Genomic DNA, 14,518 nt, shown 5'->3' with positions numbered 1-14,518 from the left:
ATGTTTACGTTTAGAGTTTTACACGTTTGTTGGGGTTATTGTTTGAATGTTTGTATCACAAAGACGGTGGGAATCATTTTGCTTATGGGGATTAGCATCGAGCTAGCAATTAGCATCGAGTCAGCGGTTAGCATCGAGCTAGCGGATAGCACATTAGCTCGCGACCGTTAGCATGCTTGTCCAAACTCGTGCTATATCATGCGGCATTTAAGTGGGCTCGTTACTTTGTTGCATTTTGTTTGTAGCAGCATGTAAATAGTTTTTATGTCTTTGTTGTTTCAGTTTTACACTTACTTTAAAACATCTAAAGTGATTAAAAAGGGGAAGAATCACCAACAGGTGTCTTAATCAGAGGAGTTGCCTATGCCTAGCTAGCTGAAACGTTAGCGAGGGCAGAATAGTACTGTTACTCTTTGTATGTGCTATTTTACATTTAGACACCAAATGTCACTGTGAGAGACGTTTAAAACGTGCTAAAAAACGATTCGCTTCCTGAATCTATTTTTCAAAATGTTTCAATCACTATATTGTTTCATTTCTCCCATCCTTAATATGAAGAAGGTGAAAGATAAACAATGACAACAAAAAAACTGCATCCAAAGTAACAAACAAAAACAACAATCTACTCATAATATAATATAACATAATATAATAAAACAACAAACCGAAAAGAAAAAACATAAACCAAGTCAAGGCCAGAACATGAAAAGAACAGAATCATATGAATATCAATTAGAGCAAAATAGATGTATGTAAAGCTTGCAATCGGTGACGGCCAAGAAACAAAGTTGCCATGACAACCATAGATGTCAAAAACCCATTTATCCTGGACTGGCAGTTGAGTTAACTCCTCCCACATGACAACTGAAGCCAATCCCATTTTTCTTTTTTTATTTTCAGAGCCGCATTGCAAGTGAAGCTAGTGTGTGCATGCGGTTTTGTCCAAGGAAGAAAGAAAAAGCGCGTAGAAGGAAGCCAGACTTTCTTCACTGCTCTCAATGATGAGAGGACTGGACTATTATCATGATCATTTTATCCACTCAGGTCTCTCCAGGATGACATTTTCCAGGTCGTGCTCAAATTAATGAAATGACATTTGGAGTATTTTTAAACTCCATGAACGGAAAGCACTTCTCAGTTTGAGTTATTTTAAAATAAGTCGATATTTTATGATGTATTGGACAGCCAAGATAGTTTGGACCAGTCCGTAACAGCAAAAAAAAAAAAAAAGAAAAGTACGACCGTTTTGGTCGTTTTTCACAGGCAAACCTCGGCTGAATTAAAACCACATTTTATATTTGGTATGTGCATCAGAGCTTGGAACTATTCAGTGCTCAATACCAAGATCAACGTGATCGGTTCGATTTTAGGTTGACTTTCATGCTGCCGCGGACGTCGCGATGACATTTAATCTGGTCATATTTTTTGCCTCAAATTTTGAGGCACTGCCAATACAGTCCAGATATGATACCTTGGCAAAAAAATATATAAAATCAATTTGTCTTCTTTACATTATTTTGGATACAAAATATTGTAGATATAAGAAAGGGTCACATTCTCCAGTTGGCTGAAATTCCTTCGGCTGTTTCCAGCTATGATGACATGTTACATTTTGTACATGTTGTTACATGTTGTATAGTACATGTAAATATGTTCTTATTTTGTCAGTGTCTTCTGTTGGCAATATCGGTGCAGTTTTCAAGCCCTGAAGAATGGAAGATTTAAAAAAAAAGGGAACTAATTACCAAAAACAAAAGATGATGAGGCACATCACAAGCACAAGTGGTGCAGGGACGTAATTGGTTGACACAGGGACAAAAATTGACGATCACGGGTGGACACAATCAACAAAATGAGACACTGACACAAATGATAAGAAAACAACACAGAAGTAAAATCAAAACAAACTCAAACACAGAACACGACACCATCTTTCTACCCCGATTCCGATTGCCTGAAAATGTCTAGACGTGCTTACTTTAAATCTCATCACGATGACTTTAAATCTCATCTTGTCTTTTTCTTTGCACTAGGTGGTTCGTTGTTAGCTGGAGTCCATCTGCAAGGTAAATTTCAATTGCTGCCAGTTTTCGCCCATAAATAAGTCACGTTGAAATTATTGCTTCCATTTGTTTTTATGGGGATTGTTTGACTAAATAAATCCGTGGTGAAAAATACCAAAGTGGCCATAACATCTTTTGATTCCATTGTATGGAAGAAAAAGTTTGGACCGCTTTGGTTGAGTCAACGCTTTTCCTATCACATGGTTAGCATGTGCTGTTTTTGGTGCTAACGTCCTCCTAATCACTTCCAGAAAAAAACTTTGGCCGTCAGAGTTGTCGAAATAAATTTCTCCATATATTAGCTGCATGGCGGCGTCAACTTCTTGAATGCGAAGCAAACGTTGACATTCGATATGCTTTCAATTGTTTTGTTTTTCCTCTTCTGGACTCTTTTACCTCGCGGGCAAATGCAAATGAACCATTCTGAGTTTGGTGACGAGCGAACTCTGCAGTCCGGCTATAAATCACCACAACAAAAGAACGAAAGCCGACAAAGGCGCTCGGCGTTCTTCGAGGGTTGCCTCAGCTGCGGCTGATGTGTTACCTGACGTCCTCCTTGAAAACAGGAACCTACCGACCATCAATCACACACAAAAACACAATCCTACAAAACCAAAGCTCGCATGTCATAACCCAGATGTCGGCGCTTATTTTTTCCTCTCTGTCGCTCCGGGCGAGAGGGGAAAGCGATATCAGTAGAAGGGGAGGCGCTAGCTATAAACAACAAAGTGGCGCAATCATTTCGAAGCATTTTCAAAGTTTTTGCTGTCCAAAAAGGGGCCATCTGGTCAGATTTTAACCCTTTTGGCTGACAATACGATTTGTGGCATAGACCATCTGGTGTGTCAGATTGGAGGTAAACAAGAGAGAGAAATTTCTGGAACAACATTACATCATCAAGTAGTCTCCATCTTGGCGTTGAGGGAAGCTCATTTGAGTTGCAACTCTGTTTTTTTTTTTTTTTTGGATGGTTCAAGGCTCAAAACGGGTTAGGACCACAAAATGTTCTGACAGCGGCAACTCGATGACCTACTTTTTCGCCTGTGGCGTCAGGATGGTCGTGTGGCAGGTTGGCGTGAAAATTTGCATTACCATCCCTGCCATTAATGTGACAGCGGGAGAGTGGGGAGAGGAATGCTGGACGTTAGCGGTTCTGAAGAAAAAAAAAAGTGTTAGCTATGCGTGACCTACTGCTCGGACATGAAAGGATTGCTTCGCTCAAAAAAAAAAAAATGTAGAAAAAAACCCACTAGAGATCAAGGAGGGACTGACACAACATTTTGGGTTCATCTTTCAACCCAAAAAGTTCAATAGCCCAATTATTTAAACCAACCTAATTTTTGTTGATTTTGTAGAAATAAAACATAAAATGGGGCTATTTTTACAAAATTTTTTAGGCCATACAACAACAAAAATCATATTTTCCACATTTTAAGGCGCACAGACTAATAAATAACCAAATTTGGGTCAAGAGGGGACCAACCCAACACTTGGGGTTAAAATATGTCATCCAAAATGCTGGGTCAGATGAAGAACCTATATCCAAAAAACATTTGTATTAAAAAATAGCTAAATTTTAGCCCAAAAGGGACGGACCCCTATTTGGCTCAATTATACCCAACAATCTAAAAACAATCGGGTCAAACGTGATCCAATTTAGTTAAAGCATAGACCAATCCTCAACTTTGGTCAATGTGTTGTGACTTTCGAATTTGTTTTGCATGAAATCACCCATAAAATTGGTCATTTTAAATAAAGTAACTCCATCCCACAAATTGGGCTGCATTGAACAAAACAACCCAGAAAGTTGGGTCTCATTGCTCCATTTTTTTTTTTTACCCCAATAGGGTTATCTAGAATAAACGATTTTAGATTGTATTAATTCTATAACAACGCAGCTGTGCACTAAAAACGAATAACTCATTCAATGCCAAGGACGTATTTTCACGTTTTTTGTTTTTTTTCCCCTAGATATTCATTCTCAGATACTTACATATTAAATCGATACTTAACTATCGATTTAATATTTAAGAATCCGGGATTTAATGTCCGGACTCTTAAAAAAAAAAAAACGTGAAAACACGTCCCTGGCATTGAATGAGTTAACAGCTGAATGAAAAACTACCAATTTGTGCAAATCTGTCTGGGCCAGTTTGTTGCATGAGGAGAAGTTCTCCCCTTTTCAGACTTGGCTCTGCAAACAAGTATTAGTGACTTTTTTTTTTTATTATTCCGCAACTCAGTGCGTGAGCCAAGAAAATTTTCCCTCCTCAAAAAACATGAGAGCGTCTGTTCCTAGTAGCGCACAGTTGGGAGTCCCTTTACAAATGAATCAAAGAAATTGAAATCTCGCTAAGGAACAACTTGCAAATCTTTTGCCTCGTTGGAGTTTTATTTCTGTCGATGTTCGGCAGGCCTCCTGTTGCCTAGTCTTCAGTCAAAACAAACAAACAAACAAAAAAGAAGTCGACAGAAAGGATTTGAATACCCTGACTGTTCCTCTATAATTAGCAAAAAAAAAAAAGCAATTTACGACATTCCTGCAATCATATTAGGTCATGCAAAGCTTGTTTTTTCTACACATTTGAAAACCAGCCCACCAGTGACATTTAAAAAAAAAAAAAGAATTCCGACAACTTTTAGCTGGGAATCATATCTGGCATTTAACTCTCTAATTAGAGAAATTTGCTGTTATTCTTTAAAAAGTCAAAAAAGACGTCAACGGTTAGTTTAAAAAAAAAAAAAACAGAAAACAGGCACATTTACTGCTGTCAGCGGGTTTCATAGGAAACAATGATTGTGTACCAAAACTTCTAGCTTATTTTGTGAGGATTTGGTGGTTTAGAGGTGTTTGGATTGTTGTGGACCAAGCAAGTTGTGCTCAGAAAAACAAAAACAAAAAAATAATATAATGCTACATGTTAATCACGATCCCGATATTAGCCGCCACGATTAATTCGGCTGATCCTCGGCGATATTAACATTTAAAAAGCCGATTTATACAGTCAAATCAAGAACTTTGTCATCCTACCACCAGGGGGCAATGTTTCCCACACATTTGCATGACAAAAGCCTCTGCTTTTCTCACCCGATTATTTACCAGTGTGAAATGGCGTTGAGAAATGTCAGGGTGGTTGCATTTTCAAATTTTACATTTTAATCTTCTGCTGGAAATTTCAGCTCCCTAGATATTAAATATTTATCCCTGATTTAAAAAAAAATCTATGCCACAAGGGTTAAAAAGAAAATGTAAGTGGAATCCAAGCAACTGGATTTTTCTCATTTGTCAAAAATTTCAGCTTCTTCAGCTCCATTTTTTTTTTATGTAGCATCACGTTTTTTTAGGACAAACGTGCTCTCGCTAAACCGAGACGGCTCCTTCCACGTCCCTCGTCAAACCTGAAACCCGCTTTCTACGAATTACACCGAATCATTTTCATACAAAAAGTCTCAGCGCAAACATCTCAAGCCAAATGTTAGCGGCATTAAGAAAACATTTGCTCTATTGAACATGGAAGGCAAACGTGCTGTGCCATTTTTTCTCGTCGTCCAACACCGTTTGGATGAACTATGATGCTGAATTTGGGCCAAGACCTTTCACTCTGCGGTTTGCCTTACTATTGCTTTTGGGACATTACAGAAGCACGAGCTCTGCTGCCTGGTTGCAAAATACTATACACAGACACATGCTCATTCGCATGTAGGTGGCAGGTCTGCATATTTCTAGACCATGTGGTATTGTCATTCATCAAAATAAATAATAAAGTGTAAGGCTGTCTGCTGTTAACCCTGCGTAATACATACAGTATAGTACGTACAATTGATACATATATAAAACATGCCATAAATTACTTTATTGGAACAGATCGAGCATCAGAAAAGCTAACTATTCTTAACTGTAAAAAATATGTATTTAATTTCATGGTTAGCTACTTGAACATTAGCCCTGAAGTATTTGGACCATTTTGGGCAATTTTTTTCCACATTCTCAGAGTACCAAGATATGGCACACTCCTGGTAGTGTGATTGCTAAGTGGTTATGCCAGTTTGAACTGAAGCATCTGGGTGAAATTTCAGCTCCCTAGTGTCTTCATTTCTTTTGGTGTGAAATTAGTTTGATGGAAAGATCAAAGTATTGAACAAAATACGGCACATGAGTTAGTTAAAACTGCTTTGAATACAGAAATATAAAACAACTTGCACTAGATCAGTGCTTCTCAAATAGTAGGGCCGGCCCCCCCTGGGTAGGGGCACCGGCCAATGCCAGGGAGGGACGCGGATGACCCTAGAGGAAGGGCTTTGTTTTTTTCCATGTGAACTGTAATTGCAATTTAAAAAAAAAAATCAGGCACTTTGATGCACTTTTTTCAGTTTAAGACTAACCTGTAACCTGTATAAATGCTGTAAAAAAAATAACAGTTATTGAAAGTTGACTCATGTTCTTTTTTTTTCTGTCTTTAATGTTATAAAGGATACAGTTAAATAACTTTTCTAAATAATAATCATATTTAGAATCAGAGCCACGAGTGGGAGGTGCAAATAGTTTTCTCTTTTTTCCATTTTAGACTAACTTGTAACCTGTATAAACACTGTAAAAAGTAAAAGAAAACAAACAGCTGATGAAAGTTGATTTATATTGTTTTTTTTTCTTTTGTTAATATTGAAAACTACAGTTTTAGGTGAAATGTATTACGCATGAATTAAAAAAAAATTGCAGCTTGTCGAGTCAACTCTGCAAGCACCAGTGATACCATATCCTTAGTCCTGTTATAGTCAAACTGCACAGTGTTTCCATGAACACATATATATATATATATATATATATATATATATATATATATATATATATATATATATATATATATATATATATATATATATATATATATATATATATTAATTAATATATAAATTAATATATATATTAAAGATAACCCAACAAATACTTGGTTGTCATGGTGACTAAAGCTGCTGACTCCATCATCCTAACATTTCTGTATATACAAGACGATCAAGGTTCAAGTGTTGGAGGATGTTTTGTAACGTGTGGTGGCATGTTTTTCAAATTTTTTCTTTAGATATGCACTTGCGGATTGAATTCGACACCAGCAGCTGGTAGAGCGACGGCATCGCTGACACATCTGATGACTTTTCCATCGGGCTCTGTCATATACACTTGATTGACATGTAAACACAGACCTGAGTGAGACTGCAGCGTGTTGAAATATTTGGTGGTTTTTCCAGGCGATGAGTGAAAAGAAAAACAACTGTAAATTATCAGGCGTGCCAAACGATGGCAGCGATTGGCTTCCTTCGCTCATTAATCAGTGCTCTCAATGATGTATTTTTTAAATGATTTTTAATGTTAAGACTGTGAGCAATTTCAATCCACAAAATCCCTGACGTGTAGCTATTGTGGATGTTACAAATGCAAGGTTACAAAGTAAGAGCAAATGAATGTGAACATAAAGTAAGTCGTGAAAATGAATGACATAATTTAAATAATATTAATAATTTAGATTAAATAGTGTTTTAATGACCATTTCGCAAAAATATCTATGCCTTTAATTTGTTAAGGTTTATACAGATGAGCATTGTGATTAGTCGTGCTTGTTTCTGACAGATGAGCCAGAACTACTGATGTTCCATGATCTATATTCTGGAGTTTCTGAAAAATATACGCTGAGAGATACCCCTATAAATGTACACAATTTCATAAATTCAACATGGATGGCGCCTCAAACCTATTTTGCAGAGAGCACAATCTTTTCCATAACGTTAATGGAACACTTTGTTGCGTGTGTGGCTCTTGAGGTCCAAATACTTAAAAATCGCATTGATTAATGACATTACAAAAAGCAACAACCCCCTCTTGCCTCATAAGCCTCATCTGCGTACAACAAGTTACGCAATATCACCGCTGTGCCAGTATACGCTACAGTTTCAGCAATCGTTCTGAGTTATGAACTGGCAACAACAGTTTACATATTTATCTTTTTTTTTTTTAAATCATTATTTTAGTGATTGCGTAAGAAAAATGAAATATTCCAGGCCTCTGGCTTTAATTCACATTGAGCGAGCTAGCAGCTAGCTTACAGATCATGTCTGTGAAAATGAAATTCACGCATTCTCCTAAATGAACCCTGACACGAAAATTTTATCTATTCATAGATAATATGCATGTATAAAATTAAATAACAGCATAAATAAAAAATATATAAAGGATTGATTTACCTTTTGGGGCGACGTGACTAGAGCCATATTTCCTCGCGACACTAGCCGAGCCTAGCCTAGCATTCTGCGTATTTCTTGATTATCTCCAGCTTCGTGTCCATACTAATCATTTTCTTACTTCTCCCTTTAACATCACTAGCAATCTTGGGACCCATGGCTAACCAATTAAAGTTTGAATTAAGCACTAAAATGCACAATAAATACGACATTGTAAGCACTCACACGAGATTAAGCCTTTAGCATGTCGGCATCTTAGTGTCACGTGATGCCGACCAATAGCAGACCAGCATCTTAGCGGCGCGTTGCAGCGCAGGCAGTTTGGCACATAAGAGCAAATACCTGAAATTGCCTGAAGAGGGAGGCAACACAACATAAACACAACCAACTCCGCAGGTCATGACAGCTGTTGATGCCGTAAAGCGGGAAAAATGCCGTGAATAGGGAACGAAAATACTTCGTATTCCACTTCATGACGTGAAAATAACATAAGCTAAGGACTCCGTAACACGGGGGTCCACTGTACTTGTTTCCTCATCATAACAGTCCAAGTTAAGTTGGAACACCCCCAAAATAACCCCCCAAAATGATTTTTTTTTCATCTTTATGATGATACCATGAACATTTCCATATTGTAGATGTTCTCGCATGTCCTCATATTGCCTCGCAACCTCTTTGATTCTCCGCTGGTGTGACTTGGAGTTTGCCCGTGTGTTCCTGGCTGCGAAATTGGATGAGAAAACAACCAAATCTATTCCAGATGTTCCCGCCGACTGCCCCCATTTGTCGAGCACGCAAAGGGTCCAAAACGTAGAGTAGAATAAATAAATAAATAAAAATCTGACGCTAAACTTGTGTGCTCCACAGCACTAGCTGTATGTCATCTCTAGTCGCTGTGATGAAAATATACGGCCATGTTTTGTGACCCCATTCGTTGACCCTCATAGAGGCCCCGCGAGGAGACAAAAACAGGACAATGCGGACTTTTGGAATTTATGCTACCGGCAGACAGACGTTGTTTTCGTTTTGAAAAGAGGAAAGAAAAGATCATCACTTTAAAATGACTTTTCCTGCGTAATATACGATTAAAAAATAAATTCACCCTTGTGTACTCAGACTGTCGCCACTCACGTTACAATTTCCTGCCACATCCGACCTCTCGTGTGCAGGCCGTCACACGAAACAACCCGATGTTTTCTTAGAGCTAGTTAAATGTCAGTAGCCAAATCACAGCGGGGGAATCTATTTAACACCCAGATGACCTTTTGATTGAAAACCCTTCCATGTCTAATGGAGTAGTGGTGAGCACGTCCGCTTCAGTCATGTGGTTCGGACTTGAAATAAGCTGGGCTGTATGCGGCCAAAGTAAAACCTCAATTGTTTTTACTTATTCAGGATGATTATGATTTTAATCAAAGTAATTAACCCAACAAACACTCATTTAAAAAGCTGCACAATTAATCAAATTTTAATTGCGATCACATAATGGCTTCCATGAATAATTAAGCCGATCCTCTGCAATATTAACATTTAAAAGCCGACACTACATGTCAAATCAAGCACTTTGTCATCCCACCACCAGGGGGTGATGTTTCCCATATGTTTGCGTGACAGACCTTTCTCACCCTAATATTTTATTTACCAGTGTGAAATTGTGTTGAGTTTCTCACCTGATTCCTATTATTTAGCTGTCAATTGAGGCCCATTTTGAAAAATTAGAATAAATTCATTTTGTAATCACCAAAAATGACATTTTGACTGCTAATTGATTACAATTTGCACAAAAGCAAATAATGTGCTTGGTTGCAAGTAGGCTTATTATTTTTCATCGCTTTGCACTGAGCAAGTAAGTTAGCTTTGTTGCCACGTGTGCCAATTTTTTGCAATGAATTATTATTTACTTCATTTATTTATTTTTAGTTTACTATTTTTTCTAAGTATCAGGCCTTAAATCGTGCAGGCAGACCTAATATATATATATATATATATATAAAAGGAAAAGGTTTGATGATTTATTTTTTGCTGTAAAAATTGCACCTTATCAGATAACCTCAACATACAAATCTCAAGAGTTTCACACCACAGGTATCTTGATGCAGAGGCAACCTAATAGAAGTTTTGGTATTTTTGTGTCATTTTATTTAAGACCCTGGCACCCCAGGGTGGAAACTCTTACTGCGTCTGTCCGTGTTATAAAGTCATGGGATGATTGATTGCGCAACATATTCTCTCCTGGCGTGTGATGGTGAGAAGACAAAGTGCAGGTCAGATGTTTCCAGCAGGATGAGATCTCCAACTGTTTTGAACTAGTGTCTTCTATTACTCAAGTCGATAGCACCGTCAAGCATAGCGCAGATTGATTTGGAGCGTCTCGATGCTGTAGCTTAGCCCCATCGGTGACAATGGCCAATGTGACGGTTTTGTTATTAGAGCTCGACTGATGTATTCTTTCAAGGCAGACATTGATCACTAGAAGTTGCGGAGGCAGATAAGCAATTGTTGAAGTTGATAAAGATTTTCGGTAAAAGGAAAAATATTGGCACCTTATACAGTAACTGTAATGTTGTCTCTTCCGGTTCCCATTTACTTTGGCTGTAACGGAGAGCCGCGGTTGTGTAAAATGTTGTAAATCTCTGACCTAGATTTCTGTTGTAATAAATTGGAAGTTCATGTGTAGGCTTTAATTGTTATCATGTTTGGGTAGCTACAGGCTTCACTTTAATTAGACTTCCGATGCAGCTAATATAACCAAGGCTCTCGGTGAGACTACAAAAGACGGGAAGGGATAACAGTACATTTCCCCCTCCAAAATTTGAAAACATTTCCCTTACCTTAATTTTAATTCTGGGGTCATCTGAATCTGTTTTAGAGTTAATTAATTTTACACAGTTTGAATGAACCCTTGTGCGGTATTTTGTCCAGTTCTTCACGTCAAAGGCATTTTATATCAAAGAGAAAACATTGAAAGAAGACACTTCAAAATTCAAGATTCAAGACTTTTATTGTCATAAGCATAGTAATACCATAGAATGAAATTCTTATTCTGTTCACTTCCCTGAGCAGCTACATTCCATAATCGAGCAAATAGGGCAATAATAACGAACAACAAATAAATGATTTGATTTATTTTCTGAGCAGATTGAGTGAAACAACTGTATTGAAAATCACCCAAAAATGGTCAAAATATCGTCTGTCAGATTTTTTTGAAAAGAACGGTTCCGATTCCTCAAAATGCCAAATATTGGCACCGATATTCGGTCTGGCCGATAAATGGTTATTCCTGTTTTCTATTGTGTCACTTAGCTTGGTATGTTCCCTCCTATGATGCGTTTGACGCGGAAAACTCATTATCATCCAACGGTTAACAATTTCCATACCCTCTCAACATTGTCAGGATGCTTTCCCGCCTCGTGCTTTGTTTTGCGTGTATGTAAACGGTCACCATTGTAAATAAACGCTCCGGTCCAAAGACGACACATTCAGCAGTAAGCTGGGAAGTAAACCAGGGGCGCAACATTCCCATGTCCTCTGATTTGGGGAAAACGAGTTCTCCACAGGAAATCCGCGAGGTCCCTTATCTGAAACATCTGCCGCTGTCCTTGAGGCAGCTGATGGCATTTGTGTTTGCGGCGGCTTTAATTGCAACGACTCGATTGGTCCGCCGGTTCATTTTTAGCTCGGGATGAAGCAAGCGAGGAAGTGCTTGTAGAAATATCCCTTTCCTCAAATTGTCATCGCTTTCCCAAACCCTGACCTAGAAAAAAAAGGAAATACTATGAATACTTATGTATATAGTATGTACTGAAAATTCAGAGTAAATTAGTTCCCTGTTTTTGAAAAGGGTTGTGACATTAGTCTGATTTATTTCACTTTGGAACTACATTTGTCGTCATATCTCTTGGCGTTTTTATCATATTTTATTCTTGCTCCATCGAGTAGAAATTTTCCTCACTGCAGCCTTTTTAACATATCAAAATGAAGGCGTACCAACATTTTTCAAATCACTCAGCAATAGGGTGCTTCATGTTCCAATTAATCTGTTCTTAAGTTGAAAAGAAAACTCAAATATTCCCGTCACAGTAATAAAAAGCATTCAATCAGATTTGCTGATACCTGCGGGAACTTTTAGAACTCTCACATATGCGATAATGCTTTAAACCTCCTGTTATGTTATGTTTTTTTGTTCGGGGCATTCATTTCCTTGGGTCACTATTCACCCAAATGTATGTAATTCAAATGGAATATTTTGGTTTGAGTTTTATTTTTATTTATCAAGAGCAATCATGTGTGTGTTTCCCCCAAAGTGTCAAAAATTCCGTTTTTCTTCCACTCACAAAGTAACAAAAGGCAATAATTTATGCGTGTTACGTTTTTTTTCGCTGGAGTTGTAATAAAATCCTGGGTCGATTTGACCCGGGGTCATGTGTAACTATCCAAAAGTTTCAGAGGAATTTTGTGTGCTTTGTGTGCTTGTCTTTGTGTGTAATCCTGTTAAATAACATCTCATCATTTCTTTTATCCCCCTTAGAAACAGAAATAATTTTCCTATGTCATTTTGACCTGGGTTTTGCTTTTCACGTAGAAAAATTAACACTCCCAGGCTAAAATCAAGTTTTTTGATTTTTTTTTTTTTTTACTTAGCAGTAAAAAATGGCTCATTAAATATTAATGTGGAATAGTTAGTTCATTTCATTGTTGCAACCCTGCAAAAAAGTAGGTAAATAATGCATTTCAAAGCATTTTTCTTGTACTGAAAAATTACATTCAAAATTTACTTATCTTTAAAATTTTTCAATTATTAGTGTGTGAATTACTGAGAATGTTGTGTTGCAGCCCATTGCATATAAAAAATGGTTCCAAAAAATATTAATGTGGAATAGTTTGATAGTTTATTGCATTGTTACAAATCTGCAAAAAAAGTAGATAAATTTTAAAAAAAAGTTGGTAAATCAAGCATTTCAAATGGCATTTGTCTTGTACTGAAAAATTACATTCAAAATTTACTTATCTTTCAAAATTTTCAATTTATTTATATATATATATATATATATATATATATATATATATATATATATATATATATATATATATATATATATATATATATATATATATATATATATATATATATATATAAATATAATTTTTTTTCCACCATATTTTTCACCATTGTTTTATTGTGTGAACTGCAGAGAATGTTGTGTAGCAGCCCAATGCATACAGGACCAAAGACTCATTTATTTTTAAATTATTCATACTCCCACCACTTTGTGGATAAACAACAAATAGAAACATTTCCAAATGGCTGGTAACATCCTGTGATCAAATGATTTATCCTAATGAAACTGGTATTAATTCCAAATTCCTGTGTGGACGCCACAAGGCGAGCATGGTAGTGTTAGGTCACAGGCGATCCAAAATAAACAAAACAACCCAGGGGCTGATTCTTTGCACGGAAACAGACTCTCCTATTGATTTAGTGCGCTTACATCCTATAATGGCGCAATTGCCTGCTCAGGGTTTTCCCGTCAACTCAGAAGCGCACTTCTGCGCCCGAGAGCTGCCTCACGAGTCTCAGCGTGCACTCTCAAGAAGCCAATCAGAACCTCATTAAAATGATTGACAGCAAACAAGTAGTCCCTCGACAGGAAGTGCGAAAATATGGCTGTATCAATGGTGAATGTTTTCAAAGGGTGGGAAAAAAAAAAACACATTTATTTACATGCGAAGTTAGCATCTGTTCTGTCGGTGAGGCCATACAGGAAATGCGGGCATGTTGTGTTAGAAACTGCAAGCCCCTATCATGAAAAGTCAAACTCAACTTTTTGGAATTTTTAACCATGCCACAATGTTGATTTATCACCCTAAACAGCCCCATTATTTTCCTTCATTGATGCATTTCGAAGCATTCCTTGCTTATTCTGCACTCTCACAACAAAAGATAAATGACTTGAACTCTTATGACATCAGAATAAATTCATATCTCCTCTACATCACCGTCAGTCCGCCCGCGCAAGAGTAAATACAAGGGTTAAGGTTAGGGTTACCCTTACCCTTACGTCTCTTGGTTTTGTTTTGGTTCCGGAGTTTTAGCCCCTCTTTACAACATTTTTCCCACTTTACAGCATCAAATACTGTCATGACCTGTGGGGTTGGCTGTTTATGTTCTTTTGCCTCCCTCTTCAGGCATTTTTAGGCATCTGCTCTTACTGGTCGCGGCAAAT

Source organism: Hippichthys cyanospilos, chromosome 6 (genome assembly GCF_059441005.1).
Source record: "Hippichthys cyanospilos isolate Australia breed blue-spotted pipefish chromosome 6, RoL_Hcya_1.0, whole genome shotgun sequence".
Classification (NCBI taxonomy): Eukaryota; Metazoa; Chordata; class Actinopteri; order Syngnathiformes; family Syngnathidae; genus Hippichthys; species Hippichthys cyanospilos.
The sequence above is the reverse complement of the archived record's forward strand: the minus strand, read 5'-3'. Positions refer to the sequence as shown.